Below are 26,034 nucleotides of genomic sequence, written 5' to 3' on the forward strand. Positions count from 1 at the left end.
CCGAACCCGGGGACCCGCTCTTAAGCCCCCCCCCAACCGGCCACCGGAGTGAAAGAGCCAGCCCGCTTACTTGGACGACCAGGGCCCTGGTACCCTAAACACCCAGACGCTCCTGGTACCATGGACAGCACTCTGTCAGATGCTCAGGCGTATATTGCTTTTCACTCATGTTCTGGTTTCAGGACCTTTTGTTAGGACCTTTGGTCAGCTTGTGCAAGGAAACAAATACTGTTGCTTCCATCTGGACAAACATTTAGTTCAGTAATAAAGAATAAAACGTCAGTTAAGTGTTTTGTAGTTGTAACTAAATATGGTAAACGCTCATATGCTTCTCATAGGCTCTGTGTGAAATTCTGAGTTTGTACACTATTAGATGTGGAAAGAAACACTTCCCACTATGTTTACTTTGCAGGAAACTAAACAAAACACTTCTTAACATAGTCATGAGGAGTTGTACAAATAATGACATCACTTTATGTTTGTTATTAAATGAGACAAGGGTAGTATCTCACAGTAGACTCATAATATAGCTGAAGTTGTATCTAGCAGAGGATGGTTTCGATCCATCGACCTCTGGGTTATGGGCCCAGCACGCTTCCGCTGCGCCACTCTGCTGATCCACCCACTGTTCCCAAAGTCTGGTCAGGGTCCAAACAGGGGGTCTAGAGTCTAAATGGACTCAGCCAGGTCTGTGACAGTTATCTGCCATAGATAAGTATATGGTATATCTGAGTGTGAAGTTAAGATCAACATGTAAAAGTTCACACGCGCACACATTCTTGTATTTTCCCCTCAGGGGACCCACCTGCTCGCTCACACACACACACACACGCCGCCAGCATTGAGGCCGGTTAGCTCAGAAGGTCAGAGCGTGGTGCTAATAACGCCAAGGTCATGGGTTCAATCCCCATACTGGCCAAACTGCTTACTCTGCATATCTTTAAAAACTTCAGACTCTAAAGATTGTATGTTCCATTGTTAGCTTTGGTGTGCGACAATAATTCGTCAAGTCTGATAATCACCTGACTTAAAGCTAAGAGGAAATAAAGATAACTCAAACATAAGGAATTTAAGTTTATGAAGTGAGGAAAGCTTATTTGTATTACACATCTCATGTACAAATCAAAGTACTTTTCATAAAAAACATTTAAAAAATGAGATTACACATAACTCTCAGTGATGAAGTATAATCATCAAGCTTTAAAAAAGTCTCTACCACCAGACCCCAGGAGCACCCCAGCAGCTTCCACCACCAGACACCCAGCTTCCACCCCCAGACCCCACTAGCTCGACCCCCAGCTTCCACCCCCAGACCCCACTAGCTCGACCCCCAGCTTCCACCCCGAGACCCCACTAGCTCGACCCCCAGCTTCCACCACCAGAACCCAGGAGCTTCCATCACCAGACTCCTGGAGCTTCCAGCACCAGACCCCAGGAGCATTCACCACCAGACCCCAGCAAAATCACTACCAGAACACAGGAGCTTCCACCACCAGACCCCCAGCTTCCACCACCAGTCCCCGAGTAGACTCATAATATAGCTGAAGTTGTATCTAGCAGAGGATGGTTTCGATCCATCGACCTCTGGGTTATGGGCCCAGCACACTTCCGCTGCGCCACTCTGCTGAACCACCCACTGTTCCCAAAGTCTGGTCAGGGTCCAAACAGGGGGTCTAGAGTCTAAATGGATTCAGCCAGGTCTGTGACAGTTATCCCCCACTAGCTCGACCCCCAGCTTCCACCACCAGACCCCAGAAGCTTCCACCACCAGACCTCAGGAGCATTCACCACCATACCCCAGCAAAATCACCACCAGACCCCAGGAGTTTCCACCACCAGAGCTTCCACCACCAGACCCCAGGAGCTTCCAGCACCAGACCCCAGGAGCTTCCACCACCAGACCCCAGGAGCTTCCACCACCAGACCCCAGGAGCTTCCACCACCAGACCCCAGGAGCTTCCACCACCAGACCCCAGGAGCTTCCACCACCAGACCCCAGCAAAATCACCACCAGTCCCCAGCAGCATAACCACCAGACCCCCAGCTTCCACCACCAGTCTCACCAGTCACTAGTATCTCACAGTAGACTCATAATATAGCTGAAGTTGTATCTAGCAGAGGATGGTTTCGATCCATCGACCTCTGGGTTATGGGCCCAGCACGCTTCCGCTGCGCCACTCTGCTGAACCACCCACTGTTCCCAAAGTCTGGTCAGGGTCCAAACAGGGGTTCTAGAGTCTAAATGGACTCAGCCAGGTCTGTGACAGTTATCTGCCATAGATAAGTATATGGTATATCTGAGTGTGAAGTTAAGATCAACATGTAAAAGTTCACACGCGCACACATTCTTGTATTTTCCCCTCAGGGGACCCACCTGCTCGCTCACACACACACACACACGCCGCCAGCATTGAGGCCGGTTAGCTCAGAAGGTCAGAGCGTGGTGCTAATAACGCCAAGGTCATGGGTTCAATCCCCATACTGGCCAAACTGCTTACTCTGCATATCTTTAAAAACTTCAGACTCTAAAGAATGTATGTTCCATTGTTAGCTTTGGTGTGCGACAATAATTCGTCAAGTCTGATAATCACCTGACTTAAAGCTAAGAGGAAATAAAGATAACTCAAACATAAGGAATTTAAGTTTATGAAGTGAGGAAAGCTTATTTGTATTACACATCTCATGTACAAATCAAAGTACTTTTCATAAAAAACATTTAAAAAATGAGAATACACATAACTCTCAGTGATGAAGTATAATCATCAAGCTTTAAAAAAGTCTCTACCACCAGACCCCAGGAGCACCCCAGCAGCTTCCACCACCAGACACCCAGCTTCCACCCCCAGACCCCACTAGCTCGACCCCCAGCTTCCACCCCCAGACCCCACTAGCTCGACCCCCAGCTTCCACCCCGAGACCCCACTAGCTCGACCCCCAGCTTCCACCACCAGAACCCAGGAGCTTCCATCACCAGACTCCTGGAGCTTCCAGCACCAGACCCCAGGAGCATTCACCACCAGACCCCAGCAAAATCACTACCAGAACACAGGAGCTTCCACCACCAGACCCCCAGCTTCCACCACCAGTCCCCGAGTAGACTCATAATATAGCTGAAGTTGTATCTAGCAGAGGATGGTTTCGATCCATCGACCTCTGGGTTATGGGCCCAGCACGCTTCCGGCTGCGCCACTCTGCTGAACCACCCACTGTTCCCAAAGTCTGGTCAGGGTCCAAACAGGGGGTCTAGAGTCTAAATGGATTCAGCCAGGTCTGTGACAGTTATCCCCCACTAGCTCGACCCCCAGCTTCTACCACCAGACCCCAGAAGCTTCCACCACCAGACCCCAGCAGCTTCCACCCCCAGACCCCACTAGCTCGACCCCCAGCTTCCACCACCAGACTCCTGGAGCTTCCACCACCAGACCTCAGGAGCATTCACCACCATACCCCAGCAAAATCACCACCAGACCCCAGGAGTTTCCACCACCAGAGCTTCCAGCACCAGACCCCAGGAGCTTCCAGCACCAGACCCCAGGAGCTTCCACCACCAGAGCTTCCAGCACCAGACCCCAGGAGCTTCCACCACCAGACCCCAGGAGCTTCCACCACCAGAGCTTCCACCACCAGACCCCAGGAGCTTCCACCACCAGACCCCAGGAGCTTCCACCACCAGACCCCAGGAGCTTCCACCACCAGACCCCAGGAGCTTCCACCACCAGACCCCAGCAAAATCACCACCAGTCCCCAGCAGCATAACCACCAGACCCCCAGCTTCCACCACCAGTCCCCGGAGGTGCGTGGAATCCCGGACCAGCTCGACCAGAGCCTCGTGGCGAGCCGAGCCGAGAATCGGGGGGCTTCATCCGCATTCTGGTGGCGCTGAGACCGCGGAGATCCAGCCGAGAATCGCGGGGCTTACATCCGCTTACCCCTCCCCTCGGCCCAGAGAAAAACACACCACAGCCGGTCCGGAGCCACTTAGCCTCAGGCCCGAAACAAGACCTTCAACCCGGAGAAAAACTGACAGGCAGCACGTCGCTGAAAGCCACTCAGCCTCGCGGCTCACCGTCCCGCTGCCCAAAAAACCCGGCTCACCTGGAGCCACCCAAAGACCCGGCTCACCGTCCGAACCCGGGGACCCGCTCTTAAGCCCCCCCCCAACCGGCCACCGGAGTGAAAGAGCCAGCCCGCTTACTTGGACGACCAGGGCCCTGGTACCCTAAACACCCAGACGCTCCTGGTACCATGGACAGCACTCTGTCAGATGCTCAGGCGTATATTGCTTTTCACTCATGTTCTGGTTTCAGGACCTTTTGTTAGGACCTTTGGTCAGCTTGTGCAAGGAAACAAATACTGTTGCTTCCATCTGGACAAACATTTAGTTCAGTAATAAAGAATAAAACGTCAGTTAAGTGTTTTGTAGTTGTAACTAAATATGGTAAACGCTCATATGCTTCTCATAGGCTCTGTGTGAAATTCTGAGTTTGTACACTATTAGATGTGGAAAGAAACACTTCCCACTATGTTTACTTTGCAGGAAACTAAACAAAACACTTCTTAACATAGTCATGAGGAGTTGTACAAATAATGACATCACTTTATGTTTGTTATTAAATGAGACAAGGGTAGTATCTCACAGTAGACTCATAATATAGCTGAAGTTGTATCTAGCAGAGGATGGTTTCGATCCATCGACCTCTGGGTTATGGGCCCAGCACGCTTCCGCTGCGCCACTCTGCTGATCCACCCACTGTTCCCAAAGTCTGGTCAGGGTCCAAACAGGGGGTCTAGAGTCTAAATGGACTCAGCCAGGTCTGTGACAGTTATCTGCCATAGATAAGTATATGGTATATCTGAGTGTGAAGTTAAGATCAACATGTAAAAGTTCACACGCGCACACATTCTTGTATTTTCCCCTCAGGGGACCCACCTGCTCGCTCACACACACACACACACGCCGCCAGCATTGAGGCCGGTTAGCTCAGAAGGTCAGAGCGTGGTGCTAATAACGCCAAGGTCATGGGTTCAATCCCCATACTGGCCAAACTGCTTACTCTGCATATCTTTAAAAACTTCAGACTCTAAAGATTGTATGTTCCATTGTTAGCTTTGGTGTGCGACAATAATTCGTCAAGTCTGATAATCACCTGACTTAAAGCTAAGAGGAAATAAAGATAACTCAAACATAAGGAATTTAAGTTTATGAAGTGAGGAAAGCTTATTTGTATTACACATCTCATGTACAAATCAAAGTACTTTTCATAAAAAACATTTAAAAAATGAGAATACACATAACTCTCAGTGATGAAGTATAATCATCAAGCTTTAAAAAAGTCTCTACCACCAGACCCCAGGAGCACCCCAGCAGCTTCCACCACCAGACACCCAGCTTCCACCCCCAGACCCCACTAGCTCGACCCCCAGCTTCCACCCCCAGACCCCACTAGCTCGACCCCCAGCTTCCACCCCGAGACCCCACTAGCTCGACCCCCAGCTTCCACCACCAGAACCCAGGAGCTTCCATCACCAGACTCCTGGAGCTTCCAGCACCAGACCCCAGGAGCATTCACCACCAGACCCCCAGCTTCCACCACCAGTCCCCGAGTAGACTCATAATACAGCTGAAGTTGTATCTAGCAGAGGATGGTTTCGATCCATCGACCTCTGGGTTATGGGCCCAGCACGCTTCCGCTGCGCCACTCTGCTGAACCACCCACTGTTCCCAAAGTCTGGTCAGGGTCCAAACAGGGGGTCTAGAGTCTAAATGGATTCAGCCAGGTCTGTGACAGTTATCCCCCACTAGCTCGACCCCCAGCTTCTACCACCAGACCCCAGAAGCTTCCACCACCAGACCCCAGCAGCTTCCACCCCCAGACCCCACTAGCTCGACCCCCAGCTTCCACCACCAGACTCCTGGAGCTTCCACCACCAGACCTCAGGAGCATTCACCACCATACCCCAGCAAAATCACCACCAGACCCCAGGAGTTTCCACCACCAGAGCTTCCAGCACCAGACGCCAGGAGCTTCCAGCACCAGACCCCAGGAGCTTCCACCACCAGAGCTTCCAGCACCAGACCCCAGGAGCTTCCACCACCAGACCCCAGGAGCTTCCACCACCAGAGCTTCCACCACCAGACCCCAGGAGCTTCCACCACCAGACCCCAGGAGATTCCACCACCAGACCCCAGGAGCTTCCACCACCAGACCCCAGCAAAATCACCACCAGTCCCCAGCAGCATAACCACCAGACCCCCAGCTTCCACCACCAGTCCCCGGAGGTGCGTGGAATCCCGGACCAGCTCGACCAGAGCCTCGTGGCGAGCCGAGCGGAGAATCGGGGGGCTTCATCCGCATTCTCGTGGCGCTGAGATCGCGGAGATCCAGCCGAGAATCGCGGGGCTTACATCCGCTTACCCCTCCCCTCGGCCCAGAGAAAAACACACCACAGCCGATCCGGAGCCACTTAGCCTCAGGCCCGAAACAAGACCTTCAACCCGGAGAAAAACTGACAGGCAGCACGTCGCTGAAAGCCACTCAGCCTCGCGGCTCACCGTCCCGCTGCCCAAAAAACCCGGCTCACCTGGAGCCACCCAAAGACCCGGCTCACCGTCCGAACCCGGGGACCCGCTCTTAAGCCCCCCCCCAACCGGCCACCGGAGTGAAAGAGCCAGCCCGCTTACTTGGACGACCAGGGCCCTGGTACCCTAAACACCCAGACGCTCCTGGTACCATGGACAGCACTCTGTCAGATGCTCAGGCGTATATTGCTTTTCACTCATGTTCTGGTTTCAGGACCTTTTGTTAGGACCTTTGGTCAGCTTGTGCAAGGAAACAAATACTGTTGCTTCCATCTGGACAAACATTTAGTTCAGTAATAAAGAATAAAACGTCAGTTAAGTGTTTTGTAGTTGTAACTAAATATGGTAAACGCTCATATGCTTCTCATAGGCTCTGTGTGAAATTCTGAGTTTGTACACTATTAGATGTGGAAAGAAACACTTCCCACTATGTTTACTTTGCAGGAAACTAAACAAAACACTTCTTAACATAGTCATGAGGAGTTGTACGAATAATGACATCACTTTATGTTTGTTATTAAATGAGACAAGGGTAGTATCTCACAGTAGACTCATAATATAGCTGAAGTTGTATCTAGCAGAGGATGGTTTCGATCCATCGACCTCTGGGTTATGGGCCCAGCACGCTTCCGCTGCGCCACTCTGCTGAACCACCCAGTGTTCCCAAAGTCTGGTCAGGGTCCAAACAGGGGGTCTAGAGTCTAAATGGACTCAGCCAGGTCTGTGACAGTTATCTGCCATAGATAAGTATATGGTATATCTGAGTGTGAAGTTAAGATCAACATGTAAAAGTTCACACGCGCACACATTCTTGTATTTTCCCCTCAGTGGACCCACCTGCTCGCTCACACACACACACACACGCCGCCAGCATTGAGGCCGGTTAGCTCAGAAGGTCAGAGCGTGGTGCTAATAACGCCAAGGTCATGGGTTCAATCCCCATACTGGCCAAACTGCTTACTCTGCATATCTTTAAAAACTTCAGACTCTAAAGATTGTATGTTCCATTGTTAGCTTTGGTGTGCGACAATAATTCGTCAAGTCTGATAATCACCTGACTTAAAGCTAAGAGGAAATAAAGATAACTCAAACATAAGGAATTTAAGTTTATGAAGTGAGGAAAGCTTATTTGTATTACACATCTCATGTACAAATCAAAGTACTTTTCATAAAAAACATTTAAAAAATGAGAATACACATAACTCTCAGTGATGAAGTATAATCATCAAGCTTTAAAAAAGTCTCTACCACCAGACCCCAGGAGCACCCCAGCAGCTTCCACCACCAGACACCCAGCTTCCACCCCCAGACCCCACTAGCTCGACCCCCAGCGTCCACCCCCAGACCCCACTAGCTCGACCCCCAGCTTCCACCCCGAGACCCCACTAGCTCGACCCCCAGCTTCCACCACCAGAACCCAGGAGCTTCCATCACCAGACTCCTGGAGCTTCCACCACCAGACCCCAGAAGCTTCCACCACCAGACCTCAGGAGCATTCACCACCATACCCCAGCAAAATCACCACCAGACCCCAGGAGTTTCCACCACCAGAGCTTCCACCACCAGACCCCAGGAGCTTCCAGCACCAGACCCCAGGAGCTTCCACCACCAGAGCTTCCAGCACCAGACCCCAGGAGCTTCCACCACCAGACCCCAGGAGCTTCCACCACCAGAGCTTCCACCACCAGACCCCAGGAGCTTCCACCACCAGACCCCAGGAGCTTCCACCACCAGACCCCAGGAGCTTCCACCACCAGACCCCAGCAAAATCACCACCATTCCCCAGCAGCATAACCACCAGACCCCCAGCTTCCACCACCAGTCTCACCAGTCACTAGTATTTCACAGTAGACTCATAATATAGCTGAAGTTGTATCTAGCAGAGGATGGTTTCGATCCATCGACCTCTGGGTTATGGGCCCAGCACGCTTCCGCTGCGCCACTCTGCTGAACCACCCAGTGTTCCCAAAGTCTGGTCAGGGTCCAAACAGGGGGTCTAGAGTCTAAATGGACTCAGCCAGGTCTGTGACAGTTATCTGCCATAGATAAGTATATGGTATATCTGAGTGTGAAGTTAAGATCAACATGTAAAAGTTCACACGCGCACACATTCTTGTATTTTCCCCTCAGTGGACCCACCTGCTCGCTCACACACACACACACACGCCGCCAGCATTGAGGCCGGTTAGCTCAGAAGGTCAGAGCGTGGTGCTAATAACGCCATGGTCATGGGTTCAATCCCCATACTGGCCAAACTGCTTACTCTGCATATCTTTAAAAACTTCAGACTCTAAAGATTGTATGTTCCATTGTTAGCTTTGGTGTGCGACAATAATTCGTCAAGTCTGATAATCACCTGACTTAAAGCTAAGAGGAAATAAAGATAACTCAAACATAAGGAATTTAAGTTTATGAAGTGAGGAAAGCTTATTTGTATTACACATCTCATGTACAAATCAAAGTACTTTTCATAAAAAACATTTAAAAAATGAGAATACACATAACTCTCAGTGATGAAGTATAATCATCAAGCTTTAAAAAAGTCTCTACCACCAGACCCCAGGAGCACCCCAGCAGCTTCCACCACCAGACACCCAGCTTCCACCCCCAGACCCCACTAGCTCGACCCCCAGCTTCCACCCCCAGACCCCACTAGCTCGACCCCCAGCTTCCACCCCGAGACCGCACTAGCTCGACCCCCAGCTTCCACCACCAGAACCCAGGAGCTTCCATCACCAGACTCCTGGAGCTTCCAGCACCAGACCCCAGGAGCATTCACCACCAGACCCCAGAAAAATCACTACCAGAACACAGGAGCTTCCACCACCAGACCCCCAGCTTCCACCACCAGTCCCCGAGTAGACTCATAATATAGCTGAAGTTGTATCTAGCAGAGGATGGTTTCGATCCATCGACCTCTGGGTTATGGGCCCAGCACGCTTCCGCTGCGCCACTCTGCTGAACCACCCACTGTTCCCAAAGTCTGGTCAGGGTCCAAACAGGGGGTCTAGAGTCTAAATGGATTCAGCCAGGTCTGTGACAGTTATCCCCCACTAGCTCGACCCCCAGCTTCCACCACCAGACCCCAGAAGCTTCCACCACCAGACCCCAGCAGCTTCCACCCCCAGACCCCACTAGCTCGACCCCCAGCTTCCACCACCAGACTCCTGGAGCTTCCACCACCCGACCTCAGGAGCATTCACCACCATACCCCAGCAAAATCACCACCAGACCCCAGGAGTTTCCACCACCAGAGCTTCCAGCACCAGACCCCAGGAGCTTCCAGCACCAGACCCCAGGAGCTTCCACCACCAGAGCTTCCAGCACCAGACCCCAGGAGCTTCCACCACCAGACCCCAGGAGCTTCCACCACCAGAGCTTCCACCACCAGACCCCAGGAGCTTCCACCACCAGACCCCAGGAGCTTCCACCACCAGACCCCAGGAGCTTCCACCACCAGACCCCAGCAAAATCACCACCAGTCCCCAGCAGCATAACCACCAGACCCCCAGCTTCCACCACCAGTCCCCGGAGGTGCGTGGAATCCCGGACCAGCTCGACCAGAGCCTCGTGGCGAGCCGAGCCGAGAATCGGGGGGCTTCATCCGCATTCTGGTGGCGCTGAGACCGCGGAGATCCAGCCGAGAATCGCGGGGCTTACATCCGCTTACCCCTCCCCTCGGCCCAGAGAAAAACACACCACAGCCGGTCCGGAGCCACTTAGCCTCAGGCCCGAAACAAGACCTTCAACCCGGAGAAAAACTGACAGGCAGCACGTCGCTGAAAGCCACTCAGCCTCGCGGCTCACCGTCCCGCTGCCCAAAAAACCCGGCTCACCTGGAGCCACCCAAAGACCCGGCTCACCGTCCGAACCCGGGGACCCGCTCTTAAGCCCCCCCCCCAACCGGCCACCGGAGTGAAAGAGCCAGCCCGCTTACTTGGACGACCAGGGCCCTGGTACCCTAAACACCCAGACGCTCCTGGTACCATGGACAGCACTCTGTCAGATGCTCAGGCGTATATTGCTTTTCACTCATGTTCTGGTTTCAGGACCTTTTGTTAGGACCTTTGGTCAGCTTGTGCAAGGAAACAAATACTGTTGCTTCCATCTGGACAAACATTTAGTTCAGTAATAAAGAATAAAAAAACGTCAGTTAAGTGTTTTGTAGTTGTAACTAAATATGGTAAACGCTCATATGCTTCTCATAGGCTCTGTGTGAAATTCTGAGTTTGTACACTATTAGATGTGGAAAGAAACACTTCCCACTATGTTTACTTTGCAGGAAACTAAACAAAACACTTCTTAACATAGTCATGAGGAGTTGTACAAATAATGACATCACTTTATGTTTGTTATTAAATGAGACAAGGGTAGTATCTCACAGTAGACTCATAATATAGCTGAAGTTGTATCTAGCAGAGGATGGTTTCGATCCATCGACCTCTGGGTTATGGGCCCAGCACGCTTCCGCTGCGCCACTCTGCTGAACCACCCACTGTTCCCAAAGTCTGGTCAGGGTCCAAACAGGGGGTCTAGAGTCTAAATGGACTCAGCAAGGTCTGTGACAGTACACACGCCGCCAGCATTGAGGCCGGTTAGCTCAGAAGGTCAGAGCGTGGTGCTAATAACGCCAAGGTCATGGGTTCAATCCCCATACTGGCCAAACTGCTTACTCTGCATATCTTTAAAAACTTCAGACTCTAAAGATTGTATGTTCCATTGTTAGCTTTGGTGTGCGACAATAATTCGTCAAGTCTGATAATCACCTGACTTAAAGCTAAGAGGAAATAAAGATAACTCAAACATAAGGAATTTAAGTTTATGAAGTGAGGAAAGCTTATTTGTATTACACATCTCATGTACAAATCAAAGTACTTTTCATAAAAAACATTTAAAAAATGAGAATACACATAACTCTCAGTGATGAAGTATAATCATCAAGCTTTAAAAAAGTCTCTACCACCAGACCCCAGGAGCACCCCAGCAGCTTCCACCACCAGACACCCAGCTTCCACCCCCAGACCCCACTAGCTCGACCCCCAGCTTCCACCCCCAGACCCCACTAGCTCGACCCCCAGCTTCCACCCCGAGACCGCACTAGCTCGACCCCCAGCTTCCACCACCAGAACCCAGGAGCTTCCATCACCAGACTCCTGGAGCTTCCAGCACCAGACCCCAGGAGCATTCACCACCAGACCCCAGAAAAATCACTACCAGAACACAGGAGCTTCCACCACCAGACCCCCAGCTTCCACCACCAGTCCCCGAGTAGACTCATAATATAGCTGAAGTTGTATCTAGCAGAGGATGGTTTCGATCCATCGACCTCTGGGTTATGGGCCCAGCACGCTTCCGCTGCGCCACTCTGCTGAACCACCCACTGTTCCCAAAGTCTGGTCAGGGTCCAAACAGGGGGTCTAGAGTCTAAATGGATTCAGCCAGGTCTGTGACAGTTATCCCCCACTAGCTCGACCCCCAGCTTCCACCACCAGACCCCAGAAGCTTCCACCACCAGACCCCAGCAGCTTCCACCCCCAGACCCCACTAGCTCGACCCCCAGCTTCCACCACCAGACTCCTGGAGCTTCCACCACCCGACCTCAGGAGCATTCACCACCATACCCCAGCAAAATCACCACCAGACCCCAGGAGTTTCCACCACCAGAGCTTCCAGCACCAGACCCCAGGAGCTTCCAGCACCAGACCCCAGGAGCTTCCACCACCAGAGCTTCCAGCACCAGACCCCAGGAGCTTCCACCACCAGACCCCAGGAGCTTCCACCACCAGAGCTTCCACCACCAGACCCCAGGAGCTTCCACCACCAGACCCCAGGAGCTTCCACCACCAGACCCCAGGAGCTTCCACCACCAGACCCCAGCAAAATCACCACCAGTCCCCAGCAGCATAACCACCAGACCCCCAGCTTCCACCACCAGTCCCCGGAGGTGCGTGGAATCCCGGACCAGCTCGACCAGAGCCTCGTGGCGAGCCGAGCCGAGAATCGGGGGGCTTCATCCGCATTCTGGTGGCGCTGAGACCGCGGAGATCCAGCAGAGAATCGCGGGGCTTACATCCGCTTACCCCTCCCCTCGGCCCAGAGAAAAACACACCACAGCCGGTCCGGAGCCACTTAGCCTCAGGCCCGAAACAAGACCTTCAACCCGGAGAAAAACTGACAGGCAGCACGTCGCTGAAAGCCACTCAGCCTCGCGGCTCACCGTCCCGCTGCCCAAAAAACCCGGCTCACCTGGAGCCACCCAAAGACCCGGCTCACCGTCCGAACCCGGGGACCCGCTCTTAAGCCCCCCCCCAACCGGCCACCGGAGTGAAAGAGCCAGCCCGCTTACTTGGACGACCAGGGCCCTGGTACCCTAAACACCCAGACGCTCCTGGTACCATGGACAGCACTCTGTCAGATGCTCAGGCGTATATTGCTTTTCACTCATGTTCTGGTTTCAGGACCTTTTGTTAGGACCTTTGGTCAGCTTGTGCAAGGAAACAAATACTGTTGCTTCCATCTGGACAAACATTTAGTTCAGTAATAAAGAATAAAAAAACGTCAGTTAAGTGTTTTGTAGTTGTAACTAAATATGGTAAACGCTCATATGCTTCTCATAGGCTCTGTGTGAAATTCTGAGTTTGTACACTATTAGATGTGGAAAGAAACACTTCCCACTATGTTTACTTTGCAGGAAACTAAACAAAACACTTCTTAACATAGTCATGAGGAGTTGTACAAATAATGACATCACTTTATGTTTGTTATTAAATGAGACAAGGGTAGTATCTCACAGTAGACTCATAATATAGCTGAAGTTGTATCTAGCAGAGGATGGTTTCGATCCATCGACCTCTGGGTTATGGGCCCAGCACGCTTCCGCTGCGCCACTCTGCTGAACCACCCACTGTTCCCAAAGTCTGGTCAGGGTCCAAACAGGGGGTCTAGAGTCTAAATGGACTCAGCAAGGTCTGTGACAGTACACACGCCGCCAGCATTGAGGCCGGTTAGCTCAGAAGGTCAGAGCGTGGTGCTAATAACGCCAAGGTCATGGGTTCAATCCCCATACTGGCCAAACTGCTTACTCTGCATATCTTTAAAAACTTCAGACTCTAAAGATTGTATGTTCCATTGTTAGCTTTGGTGTGCGACAATAATTCGTCAAGTCTGATAATCACCTGACTTAAAGCTAAGAGGAAATAAAGATAACTCAAACATAAGGAATTTAAGTTTATGAAGTGAGGAAAGCTTATTTGTATTACACATCTCATGTACAAATCAAAGTACTTTTCATAAAAAACATTTAAAAAATGAGAATACACATAACTCTCAGTGATGAAGTATAATCATCAAGCTTTAAAAAAGTCTCTACCACCAGACCCCAGGAGCACCCCAGCAGCTTCCACCACCAGACACCCAGCTTCCACCCCCAGACCCCACTAGCTCGACCCCCAGCTTCCACCCCCAGACCCCACTAGCTCGACCCCCAGCTTCCACCCCGAGACCGCACTAGCTCGACCCCCAGCTTCCACCACCAGAACCCAGGAGCTTCCATCACCAGACTCCTGGAGCTTCCAGCACCAGACCCCAGGAGCATTCACCACCAGACCCCAGAAAAATCACTACCAGAACACAGGAGCTTCCACCACCAGACCCCCAGCTTCCACCAACAGTCCCCGAGTAGACTCATAATATAGCTGAAGTTGTATCTAGCAGAGGATGGTTTCGATCCATCGACCTCTGGGTTATGGGCCCAGCACGCTTCCGCTGCGCCACTCTGCTGAACCACCCACTGTTCCCAAAGTCTGGTCAGGGTCCAAACAGGGGGTCTAGAGTCTAAATGGATTCAGCCAGGTCTGTGACAGTTATCCCCCACTAGCTCGACCCCCAGCTTCCACCACCAGACCCCAGAAGCTTCCACCACCAGACCCCAGCAGCTTCCACCCCCAGACCCCACTAGCTCGACCCCCAGCTTCCACCACCAGACTCCTGGAGCTTCCACCACCAGACCTCAGGAGCATTCACCACCATACCCCAGCAAAATCACCACCAGACCCCAGGAGTTTCCACCACCAGAGCTTCCAGCACCAGACCCCAGGAGCTTCCAGCACCAGACCCCAGGAGCTTCCACCACCAGAGCTTCCAGCACCAGACCCCAGGAGCTTCCACCACCAGACCCCAGGAGCTTCCACCACCAGAGCTTCCACCACCAGACCCCAGGAGCTTCCACCACCAGACCCCAGGAGCTTCCACCACCAGACCCCAGGAGCTTCCACCACCAGACCCCAGCAAAATCACCACCAGTCCCCAGCAGCATAACCACCAGACCCCCAGCTTCCACCACCAGTCCCCGGAGGTGCGTGGAATCCCGGACCAGCTCGACCAGAGCCTCGTGGCGAGCCGAGCCGAGAATCGGGGGGCTTCATCCGCATTCTGGTGGCGCTGAGACCGCGGAGATCCAGCCGAGAATCGCGGGGCTTACATCCGCTTACCCCTCCCCTCGGCCCAGAGAAAAACACACCACAGCCGGTCCGGAGCCACTTAGCCTCAGGCCCGAAACAAGACCTTCAACCCGGAGAAAAACTGACAGGCAGCACGTCGCTGAAAGCCACTCAGCCTCGCGGCTCACCGTCCCGCTGCCCAAAAAACCCGGCTCACCTGGAGCCACCCAAAGACCCGGCTCACCGTCCGAACCCGGGGACCCGCTCTTAAGCCCCCCCCCCAACCGGCCACCGGAGTGAAAGAGCCAGCCCGCTTACTTGGACGACCAGGGCCCTGGTACCCTAAACACCCAGACGCTCCTGGTACCATGGACAGCACTCTGTCAGATGCTCAGGCGTATATTGCTTTTCACTCATGTTCTGGTTTCAGGACCTTTTGTTAGGACCTTTGGTCAGCTTGTGCAAGGAAACAAATACTGTTGCTTCCATCTGGACAAACATTTAGTTCAGTAATAAAGAATAAAAAAACGTCAGTTAAGTGTTTTGTAGTTGTAACTAAATATGGTAAACGCTCATATGCTTCTCATAGGCTCTGTGTGAAATTCTGAGTTTGTACACTATTAGATGTGGAAAGAAACACTTCCCACTATGTTTACTTTGCAGGAAACTAAACAAAACACTTCTTAACATAGTCATGAGGAGTTGTACAAATAATGACATCACTTTATGTTTGTTATTAAATGAGACAAGGGTAGTATCTCACAGTAGACTCATAATATAGCTGAAGTTGTATCTAGCAGAGGATGGTTTCGATCCATCGACCTCTGGGTTATGGGCCCAGCACGCTTCCGCTGCGCCACTCTGCTGAACCACCCACTGTTCCCAAAGTCTGGTCAGGGTCCAAACAGGGGGTCTAGAGTCTAAATGGACTCAGCAAGGTCTGTGACAGTACACACGCCGCCAGCATTGAGGCCGGTTAGCTCAGAAGGTCAGAGCGTGGTGCTAATAACGCCAAGGTCATGGGTTCAATCCCCATACTGGCCAAACTGCTTACTCTGCATATCTTTAAAAACTTCAGACTCTAAAGATTGTATGTTCCATTGTTAGCTTTGGTGTGCGACAATAATTCGTCAAGTCTGATAATCACCTGACTTAAAGCTAAGAGGAAATAAAGATAACTCAAACATAAGGAATTTAAGTTTATGAAGTGAGGAAAGCTTATTTGTATTACACATCTCATGTACAAATCAAAGTACTTTTCATAAAAAACATTTAAAAAATGAGAATACACATAACTCTCAGTGATGAAGTATAATCATCAAGCTTTAAAAAAGTCTCTACCACCAGACCCCAGGAGCACCCCAGCAGCTTCCACCACCAGACACCCAGCTTCCACCCCCAGACCCCACTAGCTCGACCCCCAGCTTCCACCCCCAGACCCCACTAGCTCGACCCCCAGCTTCCACCCCGAGACCGCACTAGCTCGACCCCCAGCTTCCACCACCAGAACCCAGGAGCTTCCATCACCAGACTCCTGGAGCTTCCAGCACCAGACCCCAGGAGCATTCACCACCAGACCCCAGAAAAATCACTACCAGAACACAGGAGCTTCCACCACCAGACCCCCAGCTTCCACCACCAGTCCCCGAGTAGACTCATAATATAGCTGAAGTTGTATCTAGCAGAGGATGGTTTCGATCCATCGACCTCTGGGTTATGGGCCCAGCACGCTTCCGCTGCGCCACTCTGCTGAACCACCCACTGTTCCCAAAGTCTGGTCAGGGTCCAAACAGGGGGTCTAGAGTCTAAATGGATTCAGCCAGGTCTGTGACAGTTATCCCCCACTAGCTCGACCCCCAGCTTCCACCACCAGACCCCAGAAGCTTCCACCACCAGACCCCAGCAGCTTCCACCCCCAGACCCCACTAGCTCGACCCCCAGCTTCCACCACCAGACTCCTGGAGCTTCCACCACCAGACCTCAGGAGCATTCACCACCATACCCCAGCAAAATCACCACCAGACCCCAGGAGTTTCCACCACCAGAGCTTCCAGCACCAGACCCCAGGAGCTTCCAGCACCAGACCCCAGGAGCTTCCACCACCAGAGCTTCCAGCACCAGACCCCAGGAGCTTCCACCACCAGACCCCAGGAGCTTCCACCACCAGAGCTTCCACCACCAGACCCCAGGAGCTTCCACCACCAGACCCCAGGAGCTTCCACCACCAGACCCCAGGAGCTTCCACCACCAGACCCCAGCAAAATCACCACCAGTCCCCAGCAGCATAACCACCAGACCCCCAGCTTCCACCACCAGTCCCCGGAGGTGCGTGGAATCCCGGACCAGCTCGACCAGAGCCTCGTGGCGAGCCGAGCCGAGAATCGGGGGGCTTCATCCGCATTCTGGTGGCGCTGAGACCGCGGAGATCCAGCCGAGAATCGCGGGGCTTACATCCGCTTACCCCTCCCCTCGGCCCAGAGAAAAACACACCACAGCCGGTCCGGAGCCACTTAGCCTCAGGCCCGAAACAAGACCTTCAACCCGGAGAAAAACTGACAGGCAGCACGTCGCTGAAAGCCACTCAGCCTCGCGGCTCACCGTCCCGCTGCCCAAAAAACCCGGCTCACCTGGAGCCACCCAAAGACCCGGCTCACCGTCCGAACCCGGGGACCCGCTCTTAAGCCCCCCCCCCCAACCGGCCACCGGAGTGAAAGAGCCAGCCCGCTTACTTGGACGACCAGGGCCCTGGTACCCTAAACACCCAGACGCTCCTGGTACCATGGACAGCACTCTGTCAGATGCTCAGGCGTATATTGCTTTTCACTCATGTTCTGGTTTCAGGACCTTTTGTTAGGACCTTTGGTCAGCTTGTGCAAGGAAACAAATACTGTTGCTTCCATCTGGACAAACATTTAGTTCAGTAATAAAGAATAAAACGTCAGTTAAGTGTTTTGTAGTTGTAACTAAATATGGTAAACGCTCATATGCTTCTCATAGGCTCTTTGTGAAATTCTGAGTTTGTACACTATTAGATGTGGAAAGAAACACTTCCCACTATGTTTACTTTGCAGGAAACTAAACAAAACACTTCTTAACATAGTCATGAGGAGTTGTACAAATAATGACATCACTTTATGTTTGTTATTAAATGAGACAAGGGTAGTATCTCACAGTAGACTCATAATATAGCTGAAGTTGTATCTAGCAGAGGATGGTTTCGATCCATCGACCTCTGGGTAAATGGATTCAGCCAGGTCTGTGACAGTTATCCCCCACTAGCTCGACCCCCAGCTTCCACCACCAGACCCCAGAAGCTTCCACCACCAGACCCCAGCAGCTTCCACCCCCAGACCCCACTAGCTCGACCCCCAGCTTCCACCACCAGACTCCTGGAGCTTCCACCACCAGACCTCAGGAGCATTCACCACCATACCCCAGCAAAATCACCACCAGACCCCAGGAGTTTCCACCACCAGAGCTTCCAGCACCAGACCCCAGGAGCTTCCAGCACCAGACCCCAGGAGCTTCCACCACCAGAGCTTCCAGCACCAGACCCCAGGAGCTTCCACCACCAGACCCCAGGAGCTTCCACCACCAGAGCTTCCACCACCAGACCCCAGGAGCTTCCACCACCAGACCCCAGGAGCTTCCACCACCAGACCCCAGGAGCTTCCACCACCAGACCCCAGGAGCTTCCACCACCAGACCCCAGCAAAATCACCACCAGTCCCCAGCAGCATAACCACCAGACCCCCAGCTTCCACCACCAGTCCCCGGAGGTGCGTGGAATCCCGGACCAGCTCGACCAGAGCCTCGTGGCGAGCCGAGCCGAGAATCGGGGGGCTTCATCCGCATTCTCGTGGCGCTGAGACCGCGGAGATCCAGCCGAGAATCGCGGGGCTTACATCCGCTTACCCCTCCCCTCGGCCCAGAGAAAAACACACCACAGCCGGTCCGGAGCCACTTAGCCTCAGGCCCGAAACAAGACCTTCAACCCGGAGAAAAACTGACAGGCAGCACGTCGCTGAAAGCCACTCAGCCTCGCGGCTCACCGTCCCGCTGCCCAAAAAACCCGGCTCACCTGGAGCCACCCAAAGACCCGGCTCACCGTCCGAACCCGGGGACCCGCTCTTAAGCCCCCCCCCAACCGGCCACCGGAGTGAAAGAGCCAGCCCGCTTACTTGGACGACCAGGGCCCTGGTACCCTAAACACCCAGACGCTCCTGGTACCATGGACAGCACTCTGTCAGATGCTCAGGCGTATATTGCTTTTCACTCATGTTCTGGTTTCAGGACCTTTTGTTAGGACCTTTGGTCAGCTTGTGCAAGGAAACAAATACTGTTGCTTCCATCTGGACAAACATTTAGTTCAGTAATAAAGAATAAAACGTCAGTTAAGTGTTTTGTAGTTGTAACTAAATATGGTAAACGCTCATATGCTTCTCATAGGCTCTGTGTGAAATTCTGAGTTTGTACACTATTAGATGTGGAAAGAAACACTTCCCACTATGTTTACTTTGCAGGAAACTAAACAAAACACTTCTTAACATAGTCATGAGGAGTTGTACAAATAATGACATCACTTTATGTTTGTTATTAAATGAGACAAGGGTAGTATCTCACAGTAGACTCATAATATAGCTGAAGTTGTATCTAGCAGAGGATGGTTTCGATCCATCGACCTCTGGGTTATGGGCCCAGCACGCTTCCGCTGCGCCACTCTGCTGATCCACCCACTGTTCCCAAAGTCTGGTCAGGGTCCAAACAGGGGGTCTAGAGTCTAAATGGACTCAGCCAGGTCTGTGACAGTTATCTGCCATAGATAAGTATATGGTATATCTGAGTGTGAAGTTAAGATCAACATGTAAAAGTTCACACGCGCACACATTCTTGTATTTTCCCCTCAGGGGACCCACCTGCTCGCTCACACACACACACACACGCCGCCAGCATTGAGGCCGGTTAGCTCAGAAGGTCAGAGCGTGGTGCTAATAACGCCAAGGTCATGGGTTCAATCCCCATACTGGCCAAACTGCTTACTCTGCATATCTTTAAAAACTTCAGACTCTAAAGATTGTATGTTCCATTGTTAGCTTTGGTGTGCGACAATAATTCGTCAAGTCTGATAATCACCTGACTTAAAGCTAAGAGGAAATAAAGATAACTCAAACATAAGGAATTTAAGTTTATGAAGTGAGGAAAGCTTATTTGTATTACACATCTCATGTACAAATCAAAGTACTTTTCATAAAAAACATTTAAAAAATGAGAATACACATAACTCTCAGTGATGAAGTATAATCATCAAGCTTTAAAAAAGTCTCTACCACCAGACCCCAGGAGCACCCCAGCAGCTTCCACCACCAGACACCCAGCTTCCACCCCCAGACCCCACTAGCTCGACCCCCAGCTTCCACCCCCAGACCCCACTAGCTCGACCCCCAGCTTCCACCCCGAGACCCCACTAGCTCGACCCCCAGCTTCCACCACCAGAACCCAGGAGCTTCCATCACCAGACTCCTGGAGCTTCCAGCACCAGACCCCAGGAGCATTCACCACCAGACCCCCAGCTTCCACCACCAGTCCCCGAGTAGACTCATAATACAGCTGAAGTTGTATCTAGCAGAGGATGGTTTCGATCCATCGACCTCTGGGTTATGGGCCCAGCACGCTTCCGCTGCGCCACTCTGCTGAACCACCCACTGTTCCCAAAGTCTGGTCAGGGTCCAAACAGGGGGTCTAGAGTCTAAATGGATTCAGCCAGGTCTGTGACAGTTATCCCCCACTAGCTCGACCCCCAGCTTCTACCACCAGACCCCAGAAGCTTCCACCACCAGACCCCAGCAGCTTCCACCCCCAGACCCCACTAGCTCGACCCCCAGCTTCCACCACCAGACTCCTGGAGCTTCCACCACCAGACCTCAGGAGCATTCACCACCATACCCCAGCAAAATCACCACCAGACCCCAGGAGTTTCCACCACCAGAGCTTCCAGCACCAGACGCCAGGAGCTTCCAGCACCAGACCCCAGGAGCTTCCACCACCAGAGCTTCCAGCACCAGACCCCAGGAGCTTCCACCACCAGACCCCAGGAGCTTCCACCACCAGAGCTTCCACCACCAGACCCCAGGAGCTTCCACCACCAGACCCCAGGAGATTCCACCACCAGACCCCAGGAGCTTCCACCACCAGACCCCAGCAAAATCACCACCAGTCCCCAGCAGCATAACCACCAGACCCCCAGCTTCCACCACCAGTCCCCGGAGGTGCGTGGAATCCCGGACCAGCTCGACCAGAGCCTCGTGGCGAGCCGAGCGGAGAATCGGGGGGCTTCATCCGCATTCTCGTGGCGCTGAGATCGCGGAGATCCAGCCGAGAATCGCGGGGCTTACATCCGCTTACCCCTCCCCTCGGCCCAGAGAAAAACACACCACAGCCGATCCGGAGCCACTTAGCCTCAGGCCCGAAACAAGACCTTCAACCCGGAGAAAAACTGACAGGCAGCACGTCGCTGAAAGCCACTCAGCCTCGCGGCTCACCGTCCCGCTGCCCAAAAAACCCGGCTCACCTGGAGCCACCCAAAGACCCGGCTCACCGTCCGAACCCGGGGACCCGCTCTTAAGCCCCCCCCCAACCGGCCACCGGAGTGAAAGAGCCAGCCCGCTTACTTGGACGACCAGGGCCCTGGTACCCTAAACACCCAGACGCTCCTGGTACCATGGACAGCACTCTGTCAGATGCTCAGGCGTATATTGCTTTTCACTCATGTTCTGGTTTCAGGACCTTTTGTTAGGACCTTTGGTCAGCTTGTGCAAGGAAACAAATACTGTTGCTTCCATCTGGACAAACATTTAGTTCAGTAATAAAGAATAAAACGTCAGTTAAGTGTTTTGTAGTTGTAACTAAATATGGTAAACGCTCATATGCTTCTCATAGGCTCTGTGTGAAATTCTGAGTTTGTACACTATTAGATGTGGAAAGAAACACTTCCCACTATGTTTACTTTGCAGGAAACTAAACAAAACACTTCTTAACATAGTCATGAGGAGTTGTACGAATAATGACATCACTTTATGTTTGTTATTAAATGAGACAAGGGTAGTATCTCACAGTAGACTCATAATATAGCTGAAGTTGTATCTAGCAGAGGATGGTTTCGATCCATCGACCTCTGGGTTATGGGCCCAGCACGCTTCCGCTGCGCCACTCTGCTGAACCACCCAGTGTTCCCAAAGTCTGGTCAGGGTCCAAACAGGGGGTCTAGAGTCTAAATGGACTCAGCCAGGTCTGTGACAGTTATCTGCCATAGATAAGTATATGGTATATCTGAGTGTGAAGTTAAGATCAACATGTAAAAGTTCACACGCGCACACATTCTTGTATTTTCCCCTCAGTGGACCCACCTGCTCGCTCACACACACACACACACGCCGCCAGCATTGAGGCCGGTTAGCTCAGAAGGTCAGAGCGTGGTGCTAATAACGCCAAGGTCATGGGTTCAATCCCCATACTGGCCAAACTGCTTACTCTGCATATCTTTAAAAACTTCAGACTCTAAAGATTGTATGTTCCATTGTTAGCTTTGGTGTGCGACAATAATTCGTCAAGTCTGATAATCACCTGACTTAAAGCTAAGAGGAAATAAAGATAACTCAAACATAAGGAATTTAAGTTTATGAAGTGAGGAAAGCTTATTTGTATTACACATCTCATGTACAAATCAAAGTACTTTTCATAAAAAACATTTAAAAAATGAGAATACACATAACTCTCAGTGATGAAGTATAATCATCAAGCTTTAAAAAAGTCTCTACCACCAGACCCCAGGAGCACCCCAGCAGCTTCCACCACCAGACACCCAGCTTCCACCCCCAGACCCCACTAGCTCGACCCCCAGCGTCCACCCCCAGACCCCACTAGCTCGACCCCCAGCTTCCACCCCGAGACCCCACTAGCTCGACCCCCAGCTTCCACCACCAGAACCCAGGAGCTTCCATCACCAGACTCCTGGAGCTTCCACCACCAGACCCCAGAAGCTTCCACCACCAGACCTCAGGAGCATTCACCACCATACCCCAGCAAAATCACCACCAGACCCCAGGAGTTTCCACCACCAGAGCTTCCACCACCAGACCCCAGGAGCTTCCAGCACCAGACCCCAGGAGCTTCCACCACCAGAGCTTCCAGCACCAGACCCCAGGAGCTTCCACCACCAGACCCCAGGAGCTTCCACCACCAGAGCTTCCACCACCAGACCCCAGGAGCTTCCACCACCAGACCCCAGGAGCTTCCACCACCAGACCCCAGGAGCTTCCACCACCAGACCCCAGCAAAATCACCACCATTCCCCAGCAGCATAACCACCAGACCCCCAGCTTCCACCACCAGTCTCACCAGTCACTAGTATTTCACAGTAGACTCATAATATAGCTGAAGTTGTATCTAGCAGAGGATGGTTTCGATCCATCGACCTCTGGGTTATGGGCCCAGCACGCTTCCGCTGCGCCACTCTGCTGAACCACCCAGTGTTCCCAAAGTCTGGTCAGGGTCCAAACAGGGGGTCTAGAGTCTAAATGGACTCAGCCAGGTCTGTGACAGTTATCTGCCATAGATAAGTATATGGTATATCTGAGTGTGAAGTTAAGATCAACATGTAAAAGTTCACACGCGCACACATTCTTGTATTTTCCCCTCAGTGGACCCACCTGCTCGCTCACACACACACACACACGCCGCCAGCATTGAGGCCGGTTAGCTCAGAAGGTCAGAGCGTGGTGCTAATAACGCCATGGTCATGGGTTCAATCCCCATACTGGCCAAACTGCTTACTCTGCATATCTTTAAAAACTTCAGACTCTAAAGATTGTATGTTCCATTGTTAGCTTTGGTGTGCGACAATAATTCGTCAAGTCTGATAATCACCTGACTTAAAGCTAAGAGGAAATAAAGATAACTCAAACATAAGGAATTTAAGTTTATGAAGTGAGGAAAGCTTATTTGTATTACACATCTCATGTACAAATCAAAGTACTTTTCATAAAAAACATTTAAAAAATGAGAATACACATAACTCTCAGTGATGAAGTATAATCATCAAGCTTTAAAAAAGTCTCTACCACCAGACCCCAGGAGCACCCCAGCAGCTTCCACCACCAGACACCCAGCTTCCACCCCCAGACCCCACTAGCTCGACCCCCAGCTTCCACCCCCAGACCCCACTAGCTCGACCCCCAGCTTCCACCCCGAGACCGCACTAGCTCGACCCCCAGCTTCCACCACCAGAACCCAGGAGCTTCCATCACCAGACTCCTGGAGCTTCCAGCACCAGACCCCAGGAGCATTCACCACCAGACCCCAGAAAAATCACTACCAGAACACAGGAGCTTCCACCACCAGACCCCCAGCTTCCACCACCAGTCCCCGAGTAGACTCATAATATAGCTGAAGTTGTATCTAGCAGAGGATGGTTTCGATCCATCGACCTCTGGGTTATGGGCCCAGCACGCTTCCGCTGCGCCACTCTGCTGAACCACCCACTGTTCCCAAAGTCTGGTCAGGGTCCAAACAGGGGGTCTAGAGTCTAAATGGATTCAGCCAGGTCTGTGACAGTTATCCCCCACTAGCTCGACCCCCAGCTTCCACCACCAGACCCCAGAAGCTTCCACCACCAGACCCCAGCAGCTTCCACCCCCAGACCCCACTAGCTCGACCCCCAGCTTCCACCACCAGACTCCTGGAGCTTCCACCACCCGACCTCAGGAGCATTCACCACCATACCCCAGCAAAATCACCACCAGACCCCAGGAGTTTCCACCACCAGAGCTTCCAGCACCAGACCCCAGGAGCTTCCAGCACCAGACCCCAGGAGCTTCCACCACCAGAGCTTCCAGCACCAGACCCCAGGAGCTTCCACCACCAGACCCCAGGAGCTTCCACCACCAGAGCTTCCACCACCAGACCCCAGGAGCTTCCACCACCAGACCCCAGGAGCTTCCACCACCAGACCCCAGGAGCTTCCACCACCAGACCCCAGCAAAATCACCACCAGTCCCCAGCAGCATAACCACCAGACCCCCAGCTTCCACCACCAGTCCCCGGAGGTGCGTGGAATCCCGGACCAGCTCGACCAGAGCCTCGTGGCGAGCCGAGCCGAGAATCGGGGGGCTTCATCCGCATTCTGGTGGCGCTGAGACCGCGGAGATCCAGCCGAGAATCGCGGGGCTTACATCCGCTTACCCCTCCCCTCGGCCCAGAGAAAAACACACCACAGCCGGTCCGGAGCCACTTAGCCTCAGGCCCGAAACAAGACCTTCAACCCGGAGAAAAACTGACAGGCAGCACGTCGCTGAAAGCCACTCAGCCTCGCGGCTCACCGTCCCGCTGCCCAAAAAACCCGGCTCACCTGGAGCCACCCAAAGACCCGGCTCACCGTCCGAACCCGGGGACCCGCTCTTAAGCCCCCCCCCCAACCGGCCACCGGAGTGAAAGAGCCAGCCCGCTTACTTGGACGACCAGGGCCCTGGTACCCTAAACACCCAGACGCTCCTGGTACCATGGACAGCACTCTGTCAGATGCTCAGGCGTATATTGCTTTTCACTCATGTTCTGGTTTCAGGACCTTTTGTTAGGACCTTTGGTCAGCTTGTGCAAGGAAACAAATACTGTTGCTTCCATCTGGACAAACATTTAGTTCAGTAATAAAGAATAAAAAAACGTCAGTTAAGTGTTTTGTAGTTGTAACTAAATATGGTAAACGCTCATATGCTTCTCATAGGCTCTGTGTGAAATTCTGAGTTTGTACACTATTAGATGTGGAAAGAAACACTTCCCACTATGTTTACTTTGCAGGAAACTAAACAAAACACTTCTTAACATAGTCATGAGGAGTTGTACAAATAATGACATCACTTTATGTTTGTTATTAAATGAGACAAGGGTAGTATCTCACAGTAGACTCATAATATAGCTGAAGTTGTATCTAGCAGAGGATGGTTTCGATCCATCGACCTCTGGGTT

At 52.3% G+C, this 26,034-nt stretch overlaps 11 non-coding genes across 11 annotated transcripts; all 11 read left to right on the top strand.

Annotated features, from left to right (window-relative positions):
- The first annotated feature begins 845 nt into the window (after positions 1–845).
- trnai-aau (transfer RNA isoleucine (anticodon AAU)) lies at positions 846–919 on the top strand. Its single transcript has one exon. It is a non-coding gene; the product is annotated as a tRNA-Ile (tRNA).
- Positions 920–2,414: 1,495 nt separating this feature from the next.
- trnai-aau (transfer RNA isoleucine (anticodon AAU)) lies at positions 2,415–2,488 on the top strand. The gene has a single exon. It is a non-coding gene; the product is annotated as a tRNA-Ile (tRNA).
- A 2,482-nt stretch (positions 2,489–4,970) lies between these two features.
- On the top strand, positions 4,971–5,044 carry trnai-aau (transfer RNA isoleucine (anticodon AAU)). The gene has a single exon. It is a non-coding gene; the product is annotated as a tRNA-Ile (tRNA).
- Positions 5,045–7,457: 2,413 nt separating this feature from the next.
- Positions 7,458–7,531, top strand: trnai-aau (transfer RNA isoleucine (anticodon AAU)). Its single transcript has one exon. It is a non-coding gene; the product is annotated as a tRNA-Ile (tRNA).
- Positions 7,532–8,759: 1,228 nt separating this feature from the next.
- On the top strand, positions 8,760–8,833 carry trnai-aau (transfer RNA isoleucine (anticodon AAU)). The gene has a single exon. It is a non-coding gene; the product is annotated as a tRNA-Ile (tRNA).
- Positions 8,834–11,169: 2,336 nt separating this feature from the next.
- Positions 11,170–11,243, top strand: trnai-aau (transfer RNA isoleucine (anticodon AAU)). Its single transcript has one exon. It is a non-coding gene; the product is annotated as a tRNA-Ile (tRNA).
- A 2,335-nt stretch (positions 11,244–13,578) lies between these two features.
- Positions 13,579–13,652, top strand: trnai-aau (transfer RNA isoleucine (anticodon AAU)). The gene has a single exon. It is a non-coding gene; the product is annotated as a tRNA-Ile (tRNA).
- Positions 13,653–15,988: 2,336 nt separating this feature from the next.
- Positions 15,989–16,062, top strand: trnai-aau (transfer RNA isoleucine (anticodon AAU)). The gene has a single exon. It is a non-coding gene; the product is annotated as a tRNA-Ile (tRNA).
- Positions 16,063–19,974: 3,912 nt separating this feature from the next.
- Positions 19,975–20,048, top strand: trnai-aau (transfer RNA isoleucine (anticodon AAU)). Its single transcript has one exon. It is a non-coding gene; the product is annotated as a tRNA-Ile (tRNA).
- A 2,413-nt stretch (positions 20,049–22,461) lies between these two features.
- Positions 22,462–22,535, top strand: trnai-aau (transfer RNA isoleucine (anticodon AAU)). Its single transcript has one exon. It is a non-coding gene; the product is annotated as a tRNA-Ile (tRNA).
- A 1,228-nt stretch (positions 22,536–23,763) lies between these two features.
- On the top strand, positions 23,764–23,837 carry trnai-aau (transfer RNA isoleucine (anticodon AAU)). The gene has a single exon. It is a non-coding gene; the product is annotated as a tRNA-Ile (tRNA).
- Positions 23,838–26,034: the final 2,197 nt, after the last annotated feature.

This window comes from Cololabis saira, unplaced genomic scaffold, assembly GCF_033807715.1.
Source record: "Cololabis saira isolate AMF1-May2022 unplaced genomic scaffold, fColSai1.1 scf036, whole genome shotgun sequence".
In the NCBI taxonomy this organism is placed as follows: Eukaryota; Metazoa; Chordata; class Actinopteri; order Beloniformes; family Belonidae; genus Cololabis; species Cololabis saira.